General features: G+C 57.3%; 1 long non-coding RNA gene across 2 annotated transcripts; it reads left to right on the plus strand.

Annotated features, from left to right (window-relative positions):
* The first annotated feature begins 16732 nt into the window (after positions 1–16732).
* Positions 16733–22863, plus strand: LOC138396442 (uncharacterized). Of its 2 annotated transcripts, none has more exons than XR_011235706.1 (4): positions 16733–16785; positions 20299–20581; positions 22206–22540; positions 22650–22863. It is a non-coding gene; the product is annotated as an uncharacterized lncRNA (long non-coding RNA). The 2 variants fall into 2 exon arrangements; XR_011235705.1 differs by lacking the exon at positions 16733–16785 and adding an exon at positions 19819–20041.
* Positions 22864–23772: the final 909 nt, after the last annotated feature.

Raw genomic sequence — 23772 nt, forward strand, 5'->3', positions numbered from 1 at the left:
CCTGTTAACTAGGCGTGTCTGGCAACTCAGCTTTAAGGTTTGTGTGGTGTCGGAGTTCCCTTGGCCAAGAGTGGGTCAACTGGGGTGCTTAAGACTTTGTTTTAGTTCACAGTCACTACACACGGGCTTTCTGGCCAAAAAGCCTTTTGTAACTGAAAGACCCATGAGGCTGGAATGAAGGGGATAGTCATTCCAGGTGAGCCTAGAGAGCCACCAGGGCCACAGCATTCAAGACCTTGCAGCCCACACTGGGGGTTTTGTTTTTTATCCCGAGAACAGAGTACTCCTTGAAGGGTCAAGGAAAGGGAGCCTGTGGCTAGATTTGCACTTCTAGCTGCGGTGAGGCAGCTGCTGCACAAACACAGGAGCAGTGCTGGCGGGGGGTGGCAGCAGTGAAGGGAGAGAACGGATCTGAGAGCCATTTGGGAGGTACAGTGATAGCTGGCATGTGGAGGGTCCCGGAGGAGGGGTGTCAGGGATAGCCCTCTAGAAATCTGGCAAACATCCTACTCGCTCTTGGGTTACTCACCACCTGGCATATTAGGAAGACTGGGTTGCTTGATTTTTCTTGATTAGGCAGGACTTGGTTTTGTAGTGCAGTGTGGTGCCTCCAGCTGAAAGCTTGACTTCCTTGTTTGGGGCAGACCCCGCATCGCCATTCCTGTGGCTGCCGGGCCACTGTGAGGCTGAGACAGACTGAGTTTTGTCTGGCCTCTGCCCTGCATGTGTTTACAGATGCCTTCTTTGCGTTGGCAGATTTAGATCCCATCCCACCAGATGGGATCCTGTGAAGAGACTTCAAAGGTCTTTTAGTTCCATTGACAAAATGCTTTCTCGTTCATTATGTTATTTCCACAAGCAAAGGTGAATAAAATAAAACTACAGAGTTTCACTTAATCAGTAAGGTTGGTGAGGCACCTGTGCCAGGTAGTGTTTTAGCTCCTTGAGACAGCACGGAGTTGAGACACTCCCTTGCCTTAAGAGTTTTGTAGGCCGGGTGCGGTGGCTCACGCCTGTAATCCCAGCACTCTGGGAGGCCGAAGTGGGTGGATCGCCCAAGGTCAGGAATTTGAGCCCAGCCTGAGCAAGAGCAAGACCCCGTCTCTACTAAAAATAGAAAGACATTATTTGGACAGCTAAAAATATATATAGAAAAAATTAGCCGGGCATGGTGGCGCATGCCTGTAGTCCCAGCTACTCGGGAGGCTGAGGCAGGAGGATGGCTTGAGCCCAGGAGTTTGAGGTTGCTGTGAGCGAGGCTGACGCCACGGCACTCTAGCCCGGGCAACAGAGTGAGACTCTGTCTCAAAAAAAAAAAAAAAAAAAGAGTTTTGTATCTACAGAGGAGCTGAATGTGGTAAAGCTGCGGTCCCCAACCCCTGGTACTGGTCCATGGCCTGGCGGGAACTGGACTGCACAGCAGCAGGTGAGCTGCTCCATCAGGATTTACATTCCCTCCCCGGGGCTCGCTTCACCGCCTGAACTCCACCTGCTGGCAGATCAGCAGCAGCGTTAGATTCTGCATTATTGTTAGTTGTGTAATTATTTCATTATATATTACATTGTAATAATAATAGAAATAAAGCACACAATAAATGTAATGCAATTGAATCATCCCAGGACCATCCCCCACACCCCGGTCTGTGGAAAAATTGTCTTCCATGAAACCAGTCCCTGGTGCCAAAAAGGTTGGGACCGCTCTGTTAAAGGGTCTGGTTTTGGGCAGGCGAGAGCTTGAGCTGTCTGTAAGATTAGGCAAGAGGAAGTTGGTGTCCAGCCAGTATCCAATAACCCATTGACACCCCTCTTCTTATCCACCAATCTTCCAGTTCCAGAACTGACTGAGAAGCACTCAGAATAGAGGGCCTTAAGTGGAGAAGAAGTCAGTGTGGCCTTGTGGCTGGCCTGTTTGGGAGCATAAATTGTAACTCATCTGTAAAACAAAAAGTTGGAAAGGGAAGGAGTATTGGTGGAAACAGATAATGTTTCAACTTGATTTTCTCTTAATTGTGTGTTGGCCTACAGACCACAGATCATCTGGGGACTCTCCCAGGAGTCCCAATGTGTGGGAGACTGTGACAGCCACTTAGGTTACCTTAATGCATGTCTTTCTTCCTTTTCTGTCAGAGATCAGGATCTCGCTGGGCAGGGCATCTAAGAAGGCTTATTCTCCCTGGCTCCTGCACATCTCAGGGTGGGGTCCGGACTAAGTGATGAGCAGAGGGCCGCTGGAATTCCTGCGCTGACCTGGAAGGGAGGAGCAGCCCTTACCCGTCTCTTCCTTGTTATCAGGTGTGGAGCCTGTGTGTGATGGCCGGAGCCCCTGCTGCTGCTGTGGGCCAGGAGGCTTTTCCAGCGGGAGCTGTGGGAGCCAGGAGGAAGGCGGCAGGACACCGGGGTTGGCTCTCCCTGCCCACACAGGGTACCTCAGTCATTTCTGGACACATAGAGGCTCCTGTCTCCCACTCTGAAGTCTCACTCCCCTGAGCTTCCCTGAGCTCGCCCGCCAGTCATGTGGGTACATCTACCCTATGTGCTGTACTGAGAGGGGTGAGTTGTGTTAAAAACCTCAAAAACTGTAGGGAAAAGGGCTCCTCATCTGTTTTGTGTCCAGGTGTCTTCCCCAAACTTCACTGAATTCAGAAGAGCAACCTGCAGGCAGACCCAGGCCCCTCCCCACCTCACACAGTCCTGTGTCGCTGCAGGGGCCCTGGGCAAGGGAGCCGCTGGGATGTGCAAGGGGTGTGCACCCCCCTGGCTGAGAGTGGGGCTCCCCGCCTCCTGGTCACTCCCTCCGGGCCACCCCCCCTTCCTACCGCTTCCCTACCTCCCGGAACCCCCACCTCCAGCTCCCCCCTAGCCCACACACCTGGTTCCCCCCTACCCCCTGCCCAGTCACTCCCTACCGCTCCCCCAACTCCCGGAACCCCCACCTCCAGCTCCCCCCTAACCCACACACCTGGTCCCCCCTTACTCCCTGCCCACTCACTCCCTACCGCTCCCCCAACTCCCGGAACCCCCACCTCCAGCTCCCCCCTAGCCCACACACCTGGTCCCCCCCTACCCCCTGCCCACTCACTCCCTACCGCTCCCCCACCTCCCGGAACCCCCACCTCCAGCTCCCCCCTAACCCACACACCTGGTCCCCCCCTACCCCCTGCCCAGTCACTCCCTACCTCTCCCCCACCTCCCAGAACCCCCACCTCCAGCTCTCCCTACAGCTCCCCCCTACCCTGCACACCCCGCACAGCTGGTCACCTCTGCCCCGCCCAGCCACCCCCTCCGGGACCCCTTGCCGCCCCCTCCCTTCCTACCGATCTCTGGAAATCCGGGTCACCCTGGTCCCGCGCAGTCACTCCCTCCCCGCCACCCCCCCAGCCCTCCTTACCGTCCCGCCCTCATCTCTGCCGCCGCCCCGCTGGTCCCCTTTCCTCCCTCGGTTCTTTCCGTGCATCCTGGGCTGCAGCGCCCGCCGCGCATCCGCCGTCCGGCTCTCCCTCGTCCCTCGGCGGTTTCCGCCCATCCTCGGCCCTCTCCGTCGTGACTCGGTCCTCGCTGAGGCCTTTCGGCTCTCTTCGCCAAACCCTTCGGCCCTTCCCGTGGTCCCCCGGCCTTTGTCGCCAACTGTCGGCTCTTTCCGTCCCCCGCGGGGTGCACAGTCCCGACCCTGGGTCTGCTTGCGCAGGCCCTGCGGTTTCTCGGTGGTCTTGGCGGCAATGGCACCTTCTGGAAGAGTCTTCCTGTTGTCCAGACTGCGGGGAGTTTGCGCCTAGATCCAGCTGCTCCTCGCACAAAGATCCAATGATTGAGACGAGGGCTGCCAAGGAAGGAAGGAACTTTTAACTGGAGAGACCTGGAGAAAAGCAGCTGCTCAGATCCGTCTCCCGCTAGGGGAGCTCTCGGGCTCTCAGGGAGGGGAGGGAGCCCGGCAGGTGGGGGGGGACGGCGAGCCCCGGGCCATGGAGGTGGGGGGATGGCGAGCCCCGGGGCAGGAACTCTGACCCCTGCAGTCCCAGTTACCCGGAGGCTGAGGCGGGAGGATCGCTGGAGCCCAGGACTTCTGGGCTGTGGCGCGCTGTGCCCCTCAGGTGTCCGCACTAAGTTCGGCATCAACATGGTGACCTCTCCGGAGCGGGCGACCACCAGGTTGGCTAAGGAGGAGCGAATCGGCTCAGGTCGGAAACGGAGCAGGTCAAAACTCCCTGGCTGATCAGAATCTCAAATCCTTTGTCTTGCAAAAAATCCATCTTTTCTGGGAAACTCCAAAGGTCCAGGAGATAGTTAAGGGAGAGGGTTACATTGGGGTCGCCAAAATTTGCTCGGGGAGGGGCAGGTACAGTCTCTGGCCACACAGGTGTGATTTTACTGTTGGTGTCTCTGTCAACTAAACTAAAATCTTAAGTCCCCCTCCCCCACCTGCTGACCGAATGGACCCCTCCTGGCCAAGTGGACGCCCTAAAACATTCTGTGCAGAACCACTGTTGTTTCCCTGGGCCATATTTAGTCCAGAATCCTATTTCTCGACACACAGAGCCTAGTTGGCTTCTCTGGAATCTTCTAGGCATTGGAAGTGATGAAAACTAGATGGAAGAGAGAAAGGAGATATTATGTCTTGTTTTCCCCTGGAGCAGTAGGTGCCAGGGGGCCCTGGGGTCTGAAGCCACCCTCAGAGGCCTGGCGGGCAGCTCAGAGCCCACCTGTGAGCAGGGGTCTGCGCCAGCTGAGACTGCCCTGTGTCGGGAGCCCCCCACTCCTGTTGGGAGCTGGGTTCTTGTGCAGATGGGGGGCAGATGGAGGGACCTGCCGGCAGGCCCCCGGGGTCTTTTCCCCTTTGTTCCCTGCACTGCAGTGTGTGTGTGTGGGGCGCCTGTCACCCTCCCTGGAAACTACACCCCCTCCCCATTGTCATGTGGGGCTGAGCCTAGAGACTGGCTGCCCCCCAGGGGGATGGGACGTGGGGACATCTGCATGGGACATGCACACCGGGGCTGTGACGGTGGGGTCCCACCTGGGCACTCGCCCTCTCCTGGGAGGATCTCTGTGCCCCCCCCGCCCACTCCATGTTCAGCCTGTCGCCGTTGGCAGTTTTTAGGGGCCAGAGACTTCTCCTGGGGGGCTATGGCCCCCACCCGCAGGGAGCCACTCCTGTGGAGGGTGGGGGTGGAGCTGCCCAGTGCTAAGTCCCTGGGGGCTTTTGGGGGCACCTGTGGCAGCATGAGCCCACCTCCAGCCCCCAGCCCAGAAGGACCCTCAGCCCCCAAGAGCCTCTGCTGCTTCCGGGGCTCGTCCCAACAGGCCTGGGTGACCTGAGGAGCTGGGCCCAGCATACGCTGTTGGGCTGATGGGCGCGTGTGCACCCTGGATGCAGGCATGGGGCCAGCAGGGCCATCATGGGTGGGTGCAGATGTCCAGTTGGGGCAGTGATGACCAGCGGGGGGCTGCCCAGGGCCAAGGGCAGGGTGGATGGGCTGCAGTCAGGGAGGGCTTCTCGGAGGCAGTGTCCAAAGTGCCCTGTGAAGGCTGTGCTGAGGAAGGGCCTTACTAAGCCCCAGGGGCACAGGCACATGGGACAGCCCAAGATGCGGTCCTCTGGCCAAAACAATGGGAAATGAGGCTACGGACACCTCCCTGGCATCAGGCAGGGCCGATGTGGGGAGAAAGCAGGAGAGGCGGTGCAGGACCTCCTGGGCAGGGCCTGGGGGTTCCAGGTGCCCCTGGAGGAACAGCTTCCCTTTGCCCTGGGCCAGGGCTGCCCTACAAGCCCAGGGCCGCAGGGAAGCCGCAGCCCCCAGTCCTGGGCTAGTGGGGCCCCCAGCTTGGCTCAGCACTAGAAGGGCCCATTTGCCAGTCTGTCCCCCCCCAGGGCTCTGATGGCAGCACTGGGTCCCAGCTAGCTCCATGCCACCTGGCCCGGGACTCAGTGGCTGGAGGCCAGTCAGTGGGTGACAGGACAGAGCCTGTCCTGGGACAGCACTGACTGTCAGATGTTCTGGGGGCTGGACTTGCCTGGTGGTGGGGGCACTGTCTGGCCACCTGTCCTGGCTGGACATCATGCTGTGGGGACACTGGAATGTGCTCCTGTCTCCACCTTGGTCAGGCTGACATGCGGACGCCAGGCCTGACCGCCAGCCTGGTGACCGGCGCTGGGGCATGCAGCCCCCTCTGGGCAGCCTCGGCTCCAGGCACCACCAGTGCCAGCCCCTCGGTCTGGGGAGCGGGTGGCTGAGGGGCTCCCTATCAGAGATCACATTCAGATTGGGGTGGATGCCTGTGCCAAGAGCCACTGGCCAGGCCCATGTCCCCAAGGGTCCCTGTGATCTTGGGGAGAGGGAGCCCTGGTCTCTGCCCTGAGCCTGCAGGAGCTCTCCCCGGGGGAGCCAGGCGCCTTCTGCCAGAGCAGTCCCCAGTGAGTGCTGGAAAGACAAAGCCCGTCTCTTCCCCGAGACACCCAGCCCTGCTCCGTGGCTCCCGGGACAGAGTTGGCCTGTTCTCTGGAGCCCACAGGGCAGGGGGCGTCCTGGGAGCACACGCTGCTCAGAAGATGCGGTTCTCCCCAAACCCAGCCCGGCAGATGTGGCCACTGCTCACGCACACAGTGCCCGGGAGAGGCGTCTGCTTCCCAGGCCCAGTGTCCTCCAGGCCTCAGGGCAGAACCCAGGGCGGGCAGGGGACCCCGCTCAGTCTCTGGGGGACTCGGGGCCTGGCCAGGGCTGTCCAGGAGCACAGCGCTCTGAGGACAGGCCTGTGCCTCCAGGGCGGAGGCGGCCCCAGGCTGGCCACTCACCTGGACCGGCAGCTCCGCCTTGTCCCCGCTGGAGGAGGGCGCAGTGGTTCCCGGCACTCTCGCACTGCAGCCTCCTCCTGCCCAGGGCTGTCCCGTGCACGCTGACCGCCCTGCGTCCCCCGGGCCCCAGCAGGACCAGACGCCCACGCTGAGACCCCCGAGCAGCCACTGACACCCCCCCCACCCTTCCAGCTCCCGGCGATCCCAGAAACCCCTCGGGGGCTGGGGAGGTGGCCTCTGCCCACACAGGGCCTGGACATCGGCCACCTGTGAGGGCTTCTGTCCTCGTCGCAGGAGACCAGAGCCCCCTCCTGAAGCCCCGTGTGGGCTCAGCTGATGGCGGGAGACGCCCGCTGAACAGGCAGCTCAGCTCTGGGGCTGACCGGGAAGCCAACAACCGTCCTCCTGCTCTGGCCGCCCAGGCACAGCCACCCGGCTGCCCCGGCTCCACCGCCCGAGCCCGGACCTGCCCCGCGGTCTCTGCCCACAGCGTCCAGTTACTTCCCTGCGGGTGGGCAGCGGCCGCCCTAGGGCTGCTCCTAACTTCCCGTTGCCTAGTGCCTTTGTGTGGTCGCTCGCCCGTGGCCGCAGCAGGACCCGGGCTGGAGGCCAGGGGGGCCTCGTGCCCCCGCTGCTGCCCTGGCCCGGGGTGCGCTGCGGGCCGATGCCTGAGGTCGTCCAGGCAGACGCTGGCTGTTGCGGAAGGTCATCCTCTTACACCACCTGGGGCCTCTGCGGCCAGGCTAGCGACAGGGAGCGGGAACTGTCCCCGGACAGCAGCACGGAGCATTGCCAACCCTGCCCCAGCGAGCCGCCGCAGGCTCCCAGGAGCCTTCACTGCAAGGCCAGGGGGCCACCAGCCCAGACCTTGCCACAGACCTGCCTGCGCAGCCATCGCGCCCACGGGCCTCCACTCTGCAGACGCCGCGGTCGCCTGCCCTGCCGCCGGCGGCCACCAGAGGGCCCCACAGGGCAGGCTCTGTCCTCAAGCGACAGTGCCAGGGCCCTCTCACTGGAGCCACGTGGGGCTTGAGCAGCCAGATGCCAGAACAGGGGCCTCTCGACCTGGTTCCTGTTTGGGGCACAGAACCACCCAGCTCAGCGCCTCGCCTGCCTGGTCCCAGCCCTGCCTGTTCCTGGGCCTCCCCAACGTGCCCCATCATTTCGTTTCGAGTGGGCAGCTGCTGGGGGTCGGGGGGCTGAGGCAATATGGCAGCGATCAAAGCTCCTGCTTGTGAGCACCTTGCGAAGCACCTCAAAATCCGCCAGGGACACAAAAGCCAAACTCAGGAGACGCTGGAGACACACGTGGGGGCCTCTGACCCTGGCAGGTGGGGACTTAGTGGGAATTGGCTGGCCGCAGGGCAGATGGCTGACCCTCGACATCGGAAGGCGCCGAGTACATGCAGTAGGGTCACAGCAGGCCAACAGCCCCCCACGTGCTGGGGCTGCGAGCTGGCCCGACGCCTGCCAGCCTCAAGATGCCCAGGCCCCTGGAGAGGAAGCTACCTATGCTAGAGCGCTGGCCTGGCCAAGCAGGGTCCTGGCGGGAAGCAGCAGAGGTGTTGGGGAGCAAGGGGAAGTGGCCCCTGGGACGTTCCAAAGTCCAGCCAAGGACACCAGCAGGAGGCAGTGGGGAGCTGTGCGGGTTGCAGGCAGGGGCCCCCACGTGGCAGAGGAAGCTGGCACAGCTGGCAGCTTTCAAGCTGCATCGCAAAAGGCCACCAGCAGGGGTCCCAGTGGGGACTCAGGGTCTCTGGCCTTGAGCAAGGATTCTCAGCCAGGGTGCGGTGGCTCCCCAGTGTCCCAGGCGGCCAGAGGATGGGCCCTTTGAGGAGCGGGAGCTGGGCAGCCTCTGCCGGGCACCGCGACCATGCAGCCCACTGCCGAGCAGGCGAGGTCCGTGCCCTCGGGGCTCCAGTAGCTCCCGTGCAGCCCGGGCAAGGATGAGCTGCAGCCTGAGCGGGAGGTCTGGGGAGGGTGCAGGGCGGGGCCGGGCTGGGCTGCGGGTATAGACAGCTGGGGGAAAGTCTGTGGGACGCACGTGCCGGGAACAGAAGTTCTCTAAAAAGGAGTCTGGAGGAAAGAGAGTCATTCCAGAGACCCCGCATTCCATGTGATAGGGTGGCCATTCCAGAGAGCACAGGGAAGGCTCAGGTGACACAGCGGAAGTTCCCGCCCAGGCTCCAGTCAGGTTCATTATACAAATGAGGGATTCACTGGCTTGGTCTGATTGACTAGTGCGACTGAGTCCTGATGGTCAATACAGACAAGGCTGGTCAATGCAGCTGAGTCTGATTGGTCAGTGTGGCTTACTTCTAATTGCTCAATGCAGCTGAGTCTGATTGGTCAATGCAGCTGAGTCTGATTGGTTACTGTGGCTGAGTCCTGATGGGTCAATGAGCTGAGTCAGATTGGACAGTGAGGCTGAGTCCTGATTGGCGAGTGCATGTGAGTTTGATTAGTCAATGAGGCTGAGTCCTTAGTGGTCAGTGAGGCTGAACCAGATTCGTCAGTGTGGCTGAAGCTGATTGGTCAATGTGGTTGAACCTGATTAGTCAGTGTGGCTGAATCCTGACTAGTCACTGTGGCTGAGTCAGATTGGTGAGGATGGCTGAGTCTGATTGGTCAGTATGGCTGAATGCTGATTGGTCAATGTGGCTGAGTTCTGACTAGTAAATGTGGCTGAATCTGATTGGTCAGTGAGGCTGAGTCCTGATTGGGCAACGTTGCTGAGTATGCTTGCTCAATGTGGCTGAGTCTGATTGGTCAGTGAGGCTGAGGCCAGACTGGTCAGTGTGGCTGAATGTGATTGGTCAGTGCGGCTGAGTCCTGAAAGGTCAGTGAGGCTGAGTCCTGATTGGTCAGTGTGGCTGAAGCTGATTGGTAAGTGCAACGTAGTCCTGATTGGTCAGTGTGGCTGAATCTCATTGGTCAGTGCGGCTGAGACCTGATATGTCAGTGTGGCTGAGTCTGATTGGACTATTTGGCTTAGTTCTGATTGGTCAATTTGGTTGAGTCGACTTTGTTTATGTGGCTGCGTCTGATTGGTCAGTGCGGCTGAGTACTCATTAGTTAGTGTGGCTGCGTCTGATTGGTCACTGCGGCTGAGTCTGATTGGTCAGTGTGGCTGAATCCTGATTAATCAATGTGGCTGAAGCTGATTGGTCAGTGTGGCTGAATCCTGACTAGTTACGGTGGCTGAGTCAGATTGGTCAGGGTGGCTGAGTCTGATTGGTCAGTATGGCTGAATCCTATTGGTCAATGTGGCTGAGTCCTGACTAGTAAGTGTGGCTGAATCTGATTGGTCAGTGAGGCTGAGTCCTGACTAGTAAGTGTGGCTGATTCTGATTGGTCAGTGTGGCTGAGTCCTGATTGGGCAACGTTGCTGAGTATGATTGCTCAATGTGGCTGCGTCTGATTGGTCAGTGCGGCTGAGTACTCATTAGTCAGTGCGGCTGCGTCTGATAGGTCAGTGTGGCTGAGTCTGATTGGTCAGTGTGGCTGAATCCTGATTGGTCAGTATGGTCCTCACTATTCAGTGTGGCTGAATATGATTGGTCAGTGAGGCTGAGTCTTGACTAGTGAGTGTGTCTGAATCTGATTGGTCAGTGCTGCTCAGTCCTCATTGGTCAACGTGGGTGAATCTGAATGCTCAATGCGGCTGTGTCTGATTAGTCAGTGTTGCCGAATGTGATTGGTCACAGCTGCAGAGTCCTGATTGGTCAACGTGGCTCGTCTGATTAGTGAGTGTCACTGAATCTGATTGGTCAGTGTGGCCGAGTCCTGAGTAGTCATTGTGGATGAATCTGATTGGTCAGTGCTGCTGAGTCCTCATTGGCCAAAGTGGCTGAGTCTGAATGCTTAATATGGCTGCGTGTGATTAGTCAGTGTGGCTCAATCTGATTGGTCGGTGCTGCGGTGTCCTCATTGGTCAAAGTGGCTTAGTCTGAATGCTTAATGCGGCTGCCTCTGATTAGTCAGTGTGGCTGAATCTGATTGGTCACTGCGGCTAAGTCCTAATTGGTCTGTGAGAGTGAGTCCTCATTGGTCAAAGTGGCTGAGTCTGAATGCTCAATGCGGCTGCGTCTGATTGTCCAGTGCAGCTGAGTCTGATTGGTCTATTCAGCTGAGTCCTGATTGGCCAGTTAAGCTGAATCTAATTGGTCAATTTGGCCGAGTCTGATTGATGAGTGCTGCTGAGTCCTGATTGGTCAACGTGGCTGAGTCTGATTGGTGAATGCGTCTGAATCTGATTAGTCAGTGTGGCTGAATCTGATTGGTCAGTGTGGTCGAATCCTGACTAGTCAGTGTGGCTGAATCTGATTAGTCAGTGCCGCTGAGTCTGAATTGTCAATGCGGCTGCGTCTGACTACTCAGTGTGGCCTAATCTGATTGGTCACAGCGGCTGAACCTGATTGGTCAATGCGGCTGCATCTGATTAGTCAGTGTGGCTGAATCTGATTGGTCATTGTGACTGAGTCCTGACTACTTCGTGTGGCTGAATCTGATTGGTCAGTGCTGCTGAGTCCTCATTGGTAATCGTGGCTGATTCTGAATGCTAAATGCGGCTGCGTCTGATTAATCACTGTGACTGAACCTGATTGGAAAGTGTGGATGAGTCCTGACTACTCAGTGTGGCTGAATCTGATTGGTCAGTGCTGCTCAGTCCTCATTGGTCAACGTTGGTGAATCTGAAGGCTCAATGCGGCTGCGTCTGATTAGTCAGTGTTGCTGAATCTCATTGGTCAGGGCTGCAGAGTCCTGATTGGTCAACGTGGCTGCGTCTGATTAGTGAGTGTCTCTGATTCTGATTGGTCAGTGTGGCTGCGTCCTGACTACTCCGTGTTGCAGAATCTGATTGGTCAGTGCTGCAGAGTCCTCATTGGTCAAAGTAGCTGAGTCTGAATGCTCAATGCGGCTGCGTCTGATTAGTCAGTGTTGCTGAATCTGATTGGTCACGGCTGCAGAGTCCTGATTGGTCAACGTGCTGCGTCTGATTAGTGAGTGCCGCTGAATCTGATTGGTCATTGTGGCTGAGTCCTGACTAGTCAGTGTGGCTGAATCTGATTGGTCAGTGCTGCTGAGTCCTCATTGGTCAACCTGCCTGAGTCTGAATGCTCAATGCGGCTGCGTCTGATTAGTGAGTGTCGCTGAATCTGATTGGTCATTGTGGCTGAGTCCTGACTAGTCAGTGTGGCTGAATCTGATTGGTCAGTGCTGCTGAGTCCTCATTGGTCAACGTGGCTGAGACTGAATGCTCAATGCGGCTGTGTGTGATTAGTCAATGTGGCTGAATCTGATTGGTAGGTGTAGCTGAGTCCTGACTAGTTAGTGTGGCTGAATCTGATCGGTAGGTGTGGCTGAGTCCTGACTACTCCCTGTGTCTGAATCTGATTGGTCAGTGCTGCTGAGTCCTCATTGGTCAGCGTGGCTAGGTCTGAATGCTCAATGTGGCTGCGTCCGACTAGTCAGTGTGGCTGAATCTGATTGGTCAATGCGGCTGACTCTGATTGGTCAGTGTTGCTGAGTCCTGATTGATCAACCTGGCTGAGTCTCATTGGACAATTTGGCTCAGTCCTGATTGCTCTATTTGGCTGAGTCTGCTCCGTCAGTATCGATGAGTCTGATTAGTGAGTGTGGCTGAATCTGATTGGTCAGAGTGGCTGAGTCTGATTGCTCCATGTGGTTGAGTCTGATTAGTCAGTGTAGCTGAATCTGATTGGTCAGTGCTTTGAGTCCTGATTGGTCAACGTGGCTGAGTCTGATTAGTCAGTGTGGCTGAATCTGATTGGTCAGTGCTGTTGAGTCCTGATTGAGCAGCGTGGCTGAGTCTGATTGGACAATTTGGCTTACTCCTGATTGGTCAATATGGCTGAGTCTGCTCCGTCAGTGTGGCTGAATCTGATTGGTCAGTGTCGCTGATTCCTGACTAATCAGTGTGGCTGAATATAATAGATGAGTGTAGGTGAGTCCTGATTGGTCAACGTGGCTGAGTCTGATTGGTCCATGTGATTGAGTCTCATTAGTCAGTGTGGCTGAATCTGATTGATTAGTGTGGCTGAGTCCTGACTACTCAGTGTGACTCAAACTGATTGGTCAGTGCTGCTGAGTCTTCATTGGTCATCGTGACTGAGTCCGAATGCTCAATGTGGCTGCATCTGATTAGTCAGTGTGGCTGAATCTGATTGGTCAGTGTGGCTGAATCTGATTGGTCAATACGGCTGAGTACTAATTGATCTCTGAGGCTGAGTCTGATTGGTCAGTGCAGCTGAGTCTGACTGGTCAGTGCAGCTGAGTTCTGATTGGCCACTGCAGCTGAGTCTGATTGGTCTATTTGGCTGAGTCCTGATTGGTCAGTGCAGCTGAGTATGATTGGTCAATTCCGCTGAGTGTGATTGGTCAGTTTGGCTGAGTCCTGATTGGTCGTTGTGGCTGAATCTGATTGGTCAGTGCGGCTGAGTCCTGATTGGTCAACATAGCTGAGTCTCATTGGTCAATGCAGCTGAGTCTGATTGGTCAGTGCAGCTGAATCTGATTGCTCAGTGTGGCTTACTTCTAATTGCTCAATGCAGCTGAGTCTGATTGGTCATTGCGGCTGAGTCCTGTTTGGGCAATGCAGCTGAATCTGATTGGTTAATGCAGTTGAATGTGATTGGTCAGTGTGGCTGAGTCTGATTGGTCAGTGCAGCTGAGTTCTAATTCCTTAATGCAGCTGAGCTGCAGACGTGCTAAAGCTGATCCCAGGCTCAGGTTTCTGGTGAACTCCAGTGCGGTGTGGGCGCGGCATGGGCGCGGCCTCCAGTCAGCAAATGCCTCTGGGCTCCATGTTAAAATCAGACCCTGCGGCTGCTCGGGTCCATCTTGAAGGATGGGCTTCAGGTACACATTTGTCCGCATTCTGCCTCTGAGCCGGACCCGTCCGGGGCAGCAGCTGCAGCCGGCCTGGTCCCCCTAGTCCACGGGGGACCCCAGCGGCAGCGCACGGGCCGGGCAGCGCCACAGGCCGTGTGCCTGGGAAACGCCCAAGCGCCTGTGAAATACGGATCGGTTCCGGGTCCGGTTGGCTGCGGAGAGTCGGCTGGCGTGGTCCGGGACCTCCCGCAGAGGCCTGTGAGAATGGCTGAGGCAGGGTGGGGAGGACGCCGAGCCCAGGCCGGATGCGAGGAGGCTCATTAGGGCACGAGGGGTGGGGCGCCCCGATGAGACCTGGAAACAGCTCAGAAAGGGAAATTGAGTCCAGTGCGTCGGGCCAGGACCGGGGGCTTTCTGAAGACGCGTCTGTCAGAGCGTCACCGCCGCAAGATCTTAGGTTTCTCACGCGACCCAGGTGCTGCGGGAGTGTGGGCAGCGACAGGGGGAGGCTGGTCTAACGCATGCAGCGGCTGGGATGCAATGACTGGCGAGGGCATCTGGGGACACCCGCTGTGCCCTGGTGGCTTCGGCAGCTTTGTTCACAGCATGGGAAAGGTTTCTGACCACAGGGTCATCCCAAGCAGAACCTTGTCCAACGCAGGACTGCAGAAACCTTCCCCATCTCGCTCCTTCACTGGGGTCGACTCCTGGGGTGAATCGCATCCTCCGGAGTGTACACAACTGTCATCTTCACAACCTGAGGATTTTCCTCAGTGTTGGATTGTGCCCAGACTCCCAACTAGCTCTTATGGAGCAGGGTGGGGAGTGTTGGCAAGGCTAACTGAATGGATGGGAATTTGGGTAAAAGCCACTGTGTGGCAAAGTCTCCTGGTGAAAATAACTCAAGCGTTATTTCCCCCTGATTGGTCAGTGTGGCTCAATCTGGTCAGTGCTGCTGAATCCTGATAGGTCAATGTGGCTGAATCTGGTCAGGGTGGCTGTGTCATGATTGGTCAATGTGGCTGAGTCCTGATTGGTCAGTGTGGCTGAATCTCATTGGTCAGGGTGGCTGAGTCCTGATTGGTCAATGGAGATGAGTATGATTGGTCAGTGTGGCTGAGTCCTGATTGGTCAACATGGCTGAGTACTGATCGGTAAACATAGCTGGGTCCTGATTGGTAAATGTGGCTGAATCTGACAGGAAAATGGGGCTGACGCTGATTGGTCAGTGAGATTGAGACTTGATTGGTCAGTTCACCTGAATCTGATTGGTCAGTGCGGCTGAGTCCTGATTTGTCAGTGTAGCTGAATCCTGATTGGTCAGTGTGGCTGAATCTGGTCAATGCGGCTGAATCCTGTTTTGTCAGTGTGGCTGAATCTGATTAGTTAGGGCGGTGGAGTCCGGATTGCTCAACGTGGCTGTGTCCTGACTGGTCAAAGGCTGAGTCCTGATTGATCTGTGCGGCTGAATCTGTTTGGGCTGGGCGGCTGAGTCCTGATTCGTCAACGTGGCTGAGTCCTGATTGGTCAAAGCACCTGAGTCTGACTGATGAATATGGCTGAGTTTGATTGGTCAGTGCAGCTGAATCCAGATTGGCAAATACGGTGGAAGCTGATTGTCAATGTGGCTGAGTCCTGATTGGTCAATGCGGCTAAATCTGATTGGTCAGTGCAGCTGAGTCCTGATTTCTCAGTGCGGATGTATCCTGATTGGTCATTGTGGCTGAATCTGGTCAGTGCCACTGAATCCTGATTAGTCAGTGTGGCTGAATGTGATTGGTCAATGCGGCCAAGTGTTGATTGGTCATGTGGCTGAGTTCTGATTGGTCAATGCGACTGAGTCTGACTAATGAATATGGTGGAGATTGATTGGTCAGTGCAGCTGAATCTAGATTGGTCAATATGCCTGAAGCCGATTGGTCAATTTGGCTGAGTCCTGATTGAACAATGCAGCAAAATCTGATTGGTCAGTGCAGCTGAGTCCTGATTTGTCAGTGCAGCTGTATCGTGATTGGTTATTTTGGTGGAATCAGATCAGTGACACTGAGTCCTGATTGGTCAGTGTGGCTGAATCTGATACGTCAGGGAGGCTGAATCCTGATGGGTCAACGTGGCTGAGTCCTGATTGGTCAGTGTGGCTCAATCTGATTGGTCAGGACAGCTGAGTCCTGATGGGTCAACGTGGCTGAGTGTGATTGGTCGATTTGGCTGAGACGGATTGGTCAGAGTGGCTGAAGCCTGATTGGTCAGTGCTGCTGAGTCCTGATTTGTCAGTGCAGGTGAATCCTGATTGGTCAGTGTGGCTGAATCTGGTCAGTGTTGCTGAATCCTGATTGGTTAGTGTGGCTGAATCTGATTGGTCAAGGTGGCTGTGTCCTGATTGGTCAATGTGGCTGAGTCCTGATTGGTCAGTGTGGCTGAATCCCACTGGTAGGGCGGCTGAGTCCTGATTGGTCAGTGTGGCTGAATCTGGACAGTGCGGCTAAGTCCTGATTGGTCAGTGTGGCTGAATCTGATTAGTCAGAGCGGGAGGTGGGGGGAGTCCAGTTTGGCCAAGGTGGCTGAGTCCTGACTGGTCAACGTGGCTCTGTCCTGATTGGTCAGTGTGACTGAATCTGATTGGTCAGGGCGGCCGAGTCCAGATTGGTCAACGTGGCTGAGTAGATTGGTCAACGGCGGTGGGGGCGGGGCCGGAGGCAGACACGGGAGGGAAGTGCGGGCGGGGACGGGGCACCGCGCGGTCCAGGGCGGGCTTCCGGCTTGTCCGCCCGATGGGAGACTCGGCTGAAGCCTGACACTCCCCGCAAGCAGCATCGTGACGGTCGTTGTAATGAGTCGCTGAACGTCGCTGGCCGAAACAGATCATGCAGCGCGTGCTTGTGGTCCGCGGGGACAGCGCTAACACGCACTGGCTATTCCGGTCGTCCTTGTGGGCAAACTGAGGCACAGAAACCAGTGAAAAGGCCAAAGCAGGCCTGGGACTCAAAGCCTGGACAGCATAAACCAAAGCTGGGCCTGAGCCCTCACCCAGCCCTCGCCTGACCCTTGTCCGGTCTGAATGTCAGGTTAGACCCACCTAAATGTGACGCAGCGATAACTACTGTTGACGACTGAACGGAGAGACACTTGGAATGTCAAAGTCTCAGGTAAGAGTAAAGGCAGACACGTTTTTTAAACGCAATTACTATTAGTTTAGCCAACGTTGAGGGGACTCAAAGTGGTGAGCAAGCTCCTGATTTTAGGTAAATTTCCTAGTGACGGGGGATCAGCCTGCTCAGGGTCAGCCAAGTCCACCCAGAGCTTGAGACAGAGCCCGGGCTTTGGGTGCCTTGGACGCGTCTGGCGAGAACTTCGATCACAGGTTCTGTCACTGCTGGGGACAAGAGCCAGTGCAGCCCTAAATGACCACGTGTGTGCCCGTTGCAGGGCTGGAGTCAGGGCCAGGTTGGTACCCCTGTACCCTGGGGATGGGATCTGTGCTGGCCCTGCGGTCATTCAGGGGGTGAGGCAGGCACTGGCCTGGGACAGTGCCCCCACCTCCCGGGAGCGTGCAGCCCACCCTGGTTGGTAGGGGCTGCTCCATCTGCAGCGTTCGCTGAGGGGGGCAGAGGCCAAAGAAGTCCTTGTGGGGAGCGGGGTGGGCAGAGCTTTGGCCTGCTCCCTGCCACAGGCGGGCTGGAGGTCTGTTGCCTAAGAGAACTGAGGGTCACACCCCCTGGGCCAGAGGCCTGGCTGCAGCGGAGGTGCAGGGATTTCCTTCCCCGGGCTGCTTGGGGCCTGGAGACTCTGCACCTGTGTGCAGGAGACCAAGAGGGGCTGGGACTCGGGCGCCCCCAGCCTGCTTCCTGGGTCTTGGAGGAGTGTCTCCATCTGTCGTGGCAACTGTCCCAGTTTGCCTGGGACCTTTGGTGCTAAACTGGGGGCTTTCCCCTGTTCCTCCAAGTTCTGCAACACGCTTAGAAGCAGCTACTGACCGCCTACACTTGACTACAGATGTAACTGTTGGTGACAATTTTAGTACTTTGCCACTATTTGCCAGTCCTGTGGGCAATGAGCACCCAGGACCTCGGGAAGCAGAGTGTGAATGCCCTGCAGGTCGGAGCAGAGAAGCTATTCCAGACACCGAGAGCTGATTCAGAGAGCCTGTGCCTGGGGTCCTGCCCCAGGACCAGCCGTGTGTGTGTCCAGGTGCAGTCAGGGAGCGCAGCGAGGGCTGTGGATGTGGGGTTGGCACAGGACTTCCGCCCACAGGGTGGGGCAACTGCAGCCTTTACAGCAGGCTGGGGTTGCTGGGGTCACCAATGCTAACCAGGCCTGACCCTGCCTAGCATCCAAGATCAGCCAAGACCGGGCGCGTTCAGGGTGGTACGGCCGTGGACAAGGAAGAAAAGGTGGTGCAGTGCTGGGGAGAGTGAGGGCACCCTGGGGCCCACATCTGACAGCAAAAGGACGTCACGCTCCTCTGCCCGAGGTGGCCTTGCTGGGGGCAAGTGGAAAATGACTTTTTCACACCCAGTTGTAACCCAAGCTGATTTCCAGACCCAGAGCCCACCCAGGGAAGGGGGACCAGGGTCCCGCAGCAGTTCCTGCAAGGACAGCGCGAGGTGACTGGCAGACCCCGCCCCTGGCTCACCTGTGGACACCCGTGGGTCCTGGGCGAGTCTCTCTGCAGGAGAGCGGCGGGAGGGGTGCTGCTCTGCTGTGGGGGCTCCTCTCACGGGTAGTTTTTAAAATAGCAAATGGGCCATGAACATGGGCACCCACGCCACCTCCCCACGCCTGAAGGACCTGCCACCCCTTCTCAAGGCCCTGGCAGCCCCCTGGTGGGGGTGACACATTCTTAATAATGTGTCAGGCTGTTGACAGCCTGGTCTCTGGTCCCCGAAGTAAAAGGCGTTTGGAAATAAGATGCCTTCCCCCGATTGTCTGACTCTGTCATCCTGGACACTTATGGCAGACCGTGTCCTGCAGTCCCAGGAGTCCCCATCATGTGCTCTGTGACATTGGAAGGATGACTCGCCTGTTCACCTCTGGCGTGACGTTTCTGCTCCTTTCCTTTGCAGCCTCGGTGACATAGGGGCGAAGGTCAGGGTATGGCAGGATCCTCCCTCAGCCTGCCCAGAGCCCACCTGGGTGCTGATGCCTCAGCCCGGTGTGCAGAGGCCACCCTGGCCGTCTGCACTGCGGGTCCCTTCCACTCCCGAAGCGCAGGGGGGCGCCCTCCACACTATGATGGGGGTCCTGGCAGGCGGGAGACAGGGCTGGACAGAGCACCTGGGCCCGCCCCCGCCCGGCTGCAGGACACCAGGCTGGACACAGCAGGCACAGGTGGATCCCTCTGGCTGGGGGCTGAGGCGGGACCAGCTGCGGGGCAGAGTCCCGGGTGCTGGGTGGTGCCGGCAGCCCAGTCCCACACAGTCCCAGAACCATCCTGAGTGGGCTGTTCCTCAGCTGAGGAGCTCGGGTTTCTCCAGGCCTTGCCGTGGCCGGAAGCAGGTGCCGCTTCCCGGCTCCCCTGCTCTGCCGGCCTGCAGGTCTCAGCCTCGGCCGGCAGGTGGGAGGAGGGCTGCTTCCAGGACCCGGAACGCCGCTGCTGGAGGCTGCAAGCCGCCGCTGGGCTCTCCCCGGCCGGGGGCCAGTGGCCCCGTCAGCTCGGCTGGCCCTCTCCGCACACCGCCCCGGATCTGACCCCTCCTCCTCCACCCGCCGGGATCGCCCAGGGCCACGGGATCCCGCAGGGCCGCGAGAGCCTCCTTATTTCTGCTAATGTCTACTTAGCGTTTGCAGGGGAGCTTGGTCCACACAACACACAATCATAGCCTGCCCTGGAGAAGTTGTGTTTATTTTCCGCCAGGGAGCTGCGCTGGAAGCAGCTGCTCAGGAAATACGCAGAAGCCCCTCTGATCCAGACCCTGGCTCCCCACAGAGGCCCCTGCCCGCCTGCCACTGACCCGGTGCCGGTGCCGGAGCCTGTCAGCTTCAGTTTGCATTTCCTCAGTGACCACTGAGTTGAACAGCTGTTCCTGAGCTGATCGGCCATTTGTATGCTTTCTTTTTGCAGTCTCTTTTGTATTTCAAGTGACAAATCTTCCTTTCACGTGATGCCACAAATTTTATGTATTTTGACTAATATTTGAACTATTTGCTAATTTTTCTTGTGATTTCTTCTTTGAAGAGGGGCACCCGGGCTGACTGGCCTCCTGGTCAGGCACGGAGCTAAGAAGAAACAAAGAATCAAAAGTCAGAAAATGAATCCCCACCGCACGGCTGCCTCGTGGCCGGGCTGCCGCCACGGGCGGGTCTCTCTCCTGCTCCCGCTGCGTGTGGGGTCACACACACTCGCCCGTGCTGGGGAGCAGAGATAACAGGTCCCACAAATGCCTCCGTGTCCCCAAAACGCAGGTGATGCAAGAGCCACATCTGGTCGCTGATGGCATTTCATTACGCTGCCGTCTGAGGCCATCTCACGGCGATTCAAGTGTCATTAAATAGCTCATGTTCAGCTTTGTTTAGTGACCAGGACTTTTGACAAAATACCTGAAATTAAAGAGGGCAGATGGAGGAGGAAGCTCTAGATAGAATGTCATTTTAAAAAAGAAATTTGACTTTAAGATCATAAGAAAAATGGTGTCCAATCTTTATTCTTTGGTATTTATTAGGCTGATATTTATTGAGCATCTGGCGTGATGGCGAAAGATCCACCCGGAAGGATTAGCAGTAACGAGCCAACGCTCAGCAGGCAGACAGAGGAGAACACGTGATGCACAGCACTGCGGACATGCCTAGAAGACCCTGCCTGAGCGTGGAGACGATTAACCCCCCAGGGGAGGGCCCCACCTAACATATCGCCAAGGATCCAACTGTTTCCAAGAAGCCCAGCTGCATCCCAGAGCAAACTGAGGGGTCTTCGTAGCCTCATAAGAACGCTTGGCACCCAACAAGGTAAAATCCACAAGGTCTGGCATCCAACGAAATGTCCTGTTTGTCAGTGCAGCTGAATCCTGATTGGTCAGTGTGGCTGAATCTGGTCAGTGCGGCTGAGTCCTGATTTGTCAGTGCAGCTGAATGCTGATTGCTCAGTGTGGCTGAATCTGGACAGTGCTGCTGAATACTCATCGGTCAGGGTGGCTGAGTCCTGATTGGTCAACGTGGCTGGGTCCTGATAGGTCAGTGTGGCTGAACCTTATCGGTCAGGGTGGCTGAGTCCTGATTGGTCAACGCAGCTGAGTCTGATTGCTCAGTGTGGCTGAGTCCTGATTGGTCCACGTGGCCGAGTCTGACTGGTCAATTTGGCTGAGCTTGATTGGTCAGTGCGGCAGAATCCTGTTTGGTCAATATGGCGGAAGCTGATTGGTCAATGCGGCTGTGTCTTGATTGGTCAGTGCAGCTGCATCTGATTGGTCAGTGCGGATGAGTCCTGATTTGTCAGTGCAGCTGTTTCCTGATTGGTCATTGTGGCTGAATCTGGTCAGCGCCCCTGAGTCCTGATTGGTCAGAGTGGCCGAAGCTGATTGGTCAGGGCGGCGGAGTCCTGATTGTTCAATGTGGCTGGGGCCTGATTGGTCAGTGTGGTTGAATGTGATTGGTCATGTCGGCTGAGTCCTGGTTGGTCAACGCGGCTGAGTCTGATTGGTCAGGGTATCTAAGTCCTGATTGGTCTACGTGGCTGAGTCTGATTGGTCAATTTGGCTGAAATTCATTGGTCAATTTGGCTGAGACTGATTGGTCAGTGCGGCTGAATCTGATTGGTCAATGCGGCTGCTTCCTGATTTGTCAGTGCAGCTGAATCCTGATTGGTGACTGTGGCTGACTCTGGTCAGTACTGCTGAGTCCTGATTGATCAGTGTGGCTGAATCTGATTGGTCAGGGCGGCTGAATCCTGATTGGTCAAGGTGGCTAGTCCTCACTGGTCAGTGTGGCTCAATCTGATATGTGAGGACAGCTGAGTCCTGATTGGTCAATGTGGCTGAGTGTGATTGGTCGATTTAGCTGAGACGGATTGGTCAGTGTGGCTGAAGCCTGATTGGTCAGTGCGGCTGAGTCCTGATTTGTCAGTGCAGCTGAATCCTGATTGGTCAGTGTGGCTGAATGTGGTCAGTGCTGCTGAATCATGATTGGTTAGTGTGGCTGAATCTGATTGGTCAGGGTGGCTGTGTCCTGATTGGTCAATGTGGCTGAATCCCACTGGTCAGGGTGGCTGAGTCCTGATTGGTCAGTGTGGCTGAATCTGGACAGTGCGGCTGAGTCCTGATTGGTCCGTGTGGCTGAATCTGATTAGTCAGGGCGGGGGGAGTCCAGTTTGGCCAAGGTGGCTGAGTCCTGACTGGTCAACGTGGCTCTGTCCTGATTGGTCAGTGTGGCTGAATCTGATTGGTCAGGGCGGCTGAGTCCAGATTGGTCAAGGTGGCTGAGTAGATTGGTCAACGGCGGTGGGGGCGGGGCGGGGCGGGGGCGGACACGGGAGGGGAGTGCGGGTGGGGACGGGGCACCGCGCGGTCCAGGGCGGGCTGCCGGCTTCTCCGCCCGATGGGCGACTCGGCTGAAGCCTGACACTCCCCGCAAGCAGCATCGTGACGGTCGTTGTAATGAGTCGCTGAACGTCGCTGGCTGAAACAGATCATGCAGCGCGTGCTCGTGGTCCGCGAGGACAGCGCTAACACGCACTGGCTATTCTGGTCGTCCTTGTGGGCAAACTGAGGCACAGAAACCAGTGAAAAGGCCAAAGCAGGCCTGGGACTCAAAGCCTGGACAGCATAAACCAAAGCTGGGCCTGAGCCCTCACCCAGCCCTCGCCTGACCCTCGTCCGGTCTGAATGTCAGGTTAGACCCACCTAAATGTGACGCAGCAATAACTACTGTTGACAACTGAATGGAGAGACACTTGGAATGTCAAAGTCTCAGGTAAGAGTAAAGGCAGACACGTTTTTTAAACGCAATTACTATTAGTTTAGCCGACGTTGAGGGGACTCAAAGTGGTGAGCAAGTTCCTGATTTTAGGTAAATTTCCTAGTGACGGGGGATCAGCCTGCTCAGGGTCAGCCAAGTCCACCCAGAGCTTGAGACAGAGCCCGGGCTTTGGGTGCCTTGGACGCGTCTGGCGAGAACTTCGATCACAGGTTCTGTCACTGCTGGGGACAAGAGCCAGTGCAGCCCTAAATGACCACGTGTGTGCCCGTTGCAGGGCTGGAGTCAGGGCCAGGTTGGTACCCCTGTACCCTGGGGATGGGATCGGTGCTGGCCCTGTGGTCATTCAGGGGGTGAGGCAGGCACTGGCCTGGGACAGTGCCCCCACCTCCCGGGAGCGTGCAGCCCACCCTGGTTGGTAGGGGCTGCTCCATCTGCAGCGTTCGCTGAGGGTGACAGAGGCCAAAGAAGTCCTTGCGGGGAGCGGGGTGGGCAGAGCTTTGGCCTGCTCCCTGCCACAGGCAGGCTGGAGGTCCGTTGCCTAAGAGAACTGAGGGTCACACCCCCTGGGCCAGAGGCCTGGCTGCAGCGGAGGTGCAGGGATTTCCTTCCCCGGGCTGCTTGGGGCCTGGAGACTCTGCACCTGTGTGCAGGAGACCAAGAGGGGCTGGGACTCGGGCGCCCCCAGCCTGCTTCCTGGGTCTTGGAGGAGTGTCTCCATCTGTCGTGGCAACTGTCCCAGTTTGCCTGGGACCTTTGGTGCTAAACTGGGGGCTTTCCCCTGTTCCTCCAAGTTCTGCAACACGCTTAGAAGCAGCTACTGACCGCCTACACTTGACTACAGATGTAACTGTTGGTGACAATTTTAGTACTTTGCCACTATTTGCCAGTCCTGTGGGCAATGAGCACCCAGGACCTCGGGAAGCAGAGTGTGAATGCCCTGCAGGTCGGAGCAGAGAAGCTATTCCAGACACCGAGAGCTGATTCAGAGAGCCTGTGCCTGGGGTCCTGCCCCAGGACCAGCCGTGTGTGTGTCCAGGTGCAGTCAGGGAGCGCAGCGAGGGTTGTGGATGTGGGGTTGGCACAGGACTTCCGCCCACAGGGTGGGGCAACTGCAGCCTTTACAGCAGGCTGGGGTTGCTGGGGTCACCAATGCTAACCAGGCCTGACCCTGCCTAGCGTCCGAGATCAGCCAAGACCGGGCGCGTTCAGGGTGGTACGGCCGTGGA

Source organism: Eulemur rufifrons, chromosome 16 (genome assembly GCF_041146395.1).
Source record: "Eulemur rufifrons isolate Redbay chromosome 16, OSU_ERuf_1, whole genome shotgun sequence".
In the NCBI taxonomy this organism is placed as follows: Eukaryota; Metazoa; Chordata; class Mammalia; order Primates; family Lemuridae; genus Eulemur; species Eulemur rufifrons.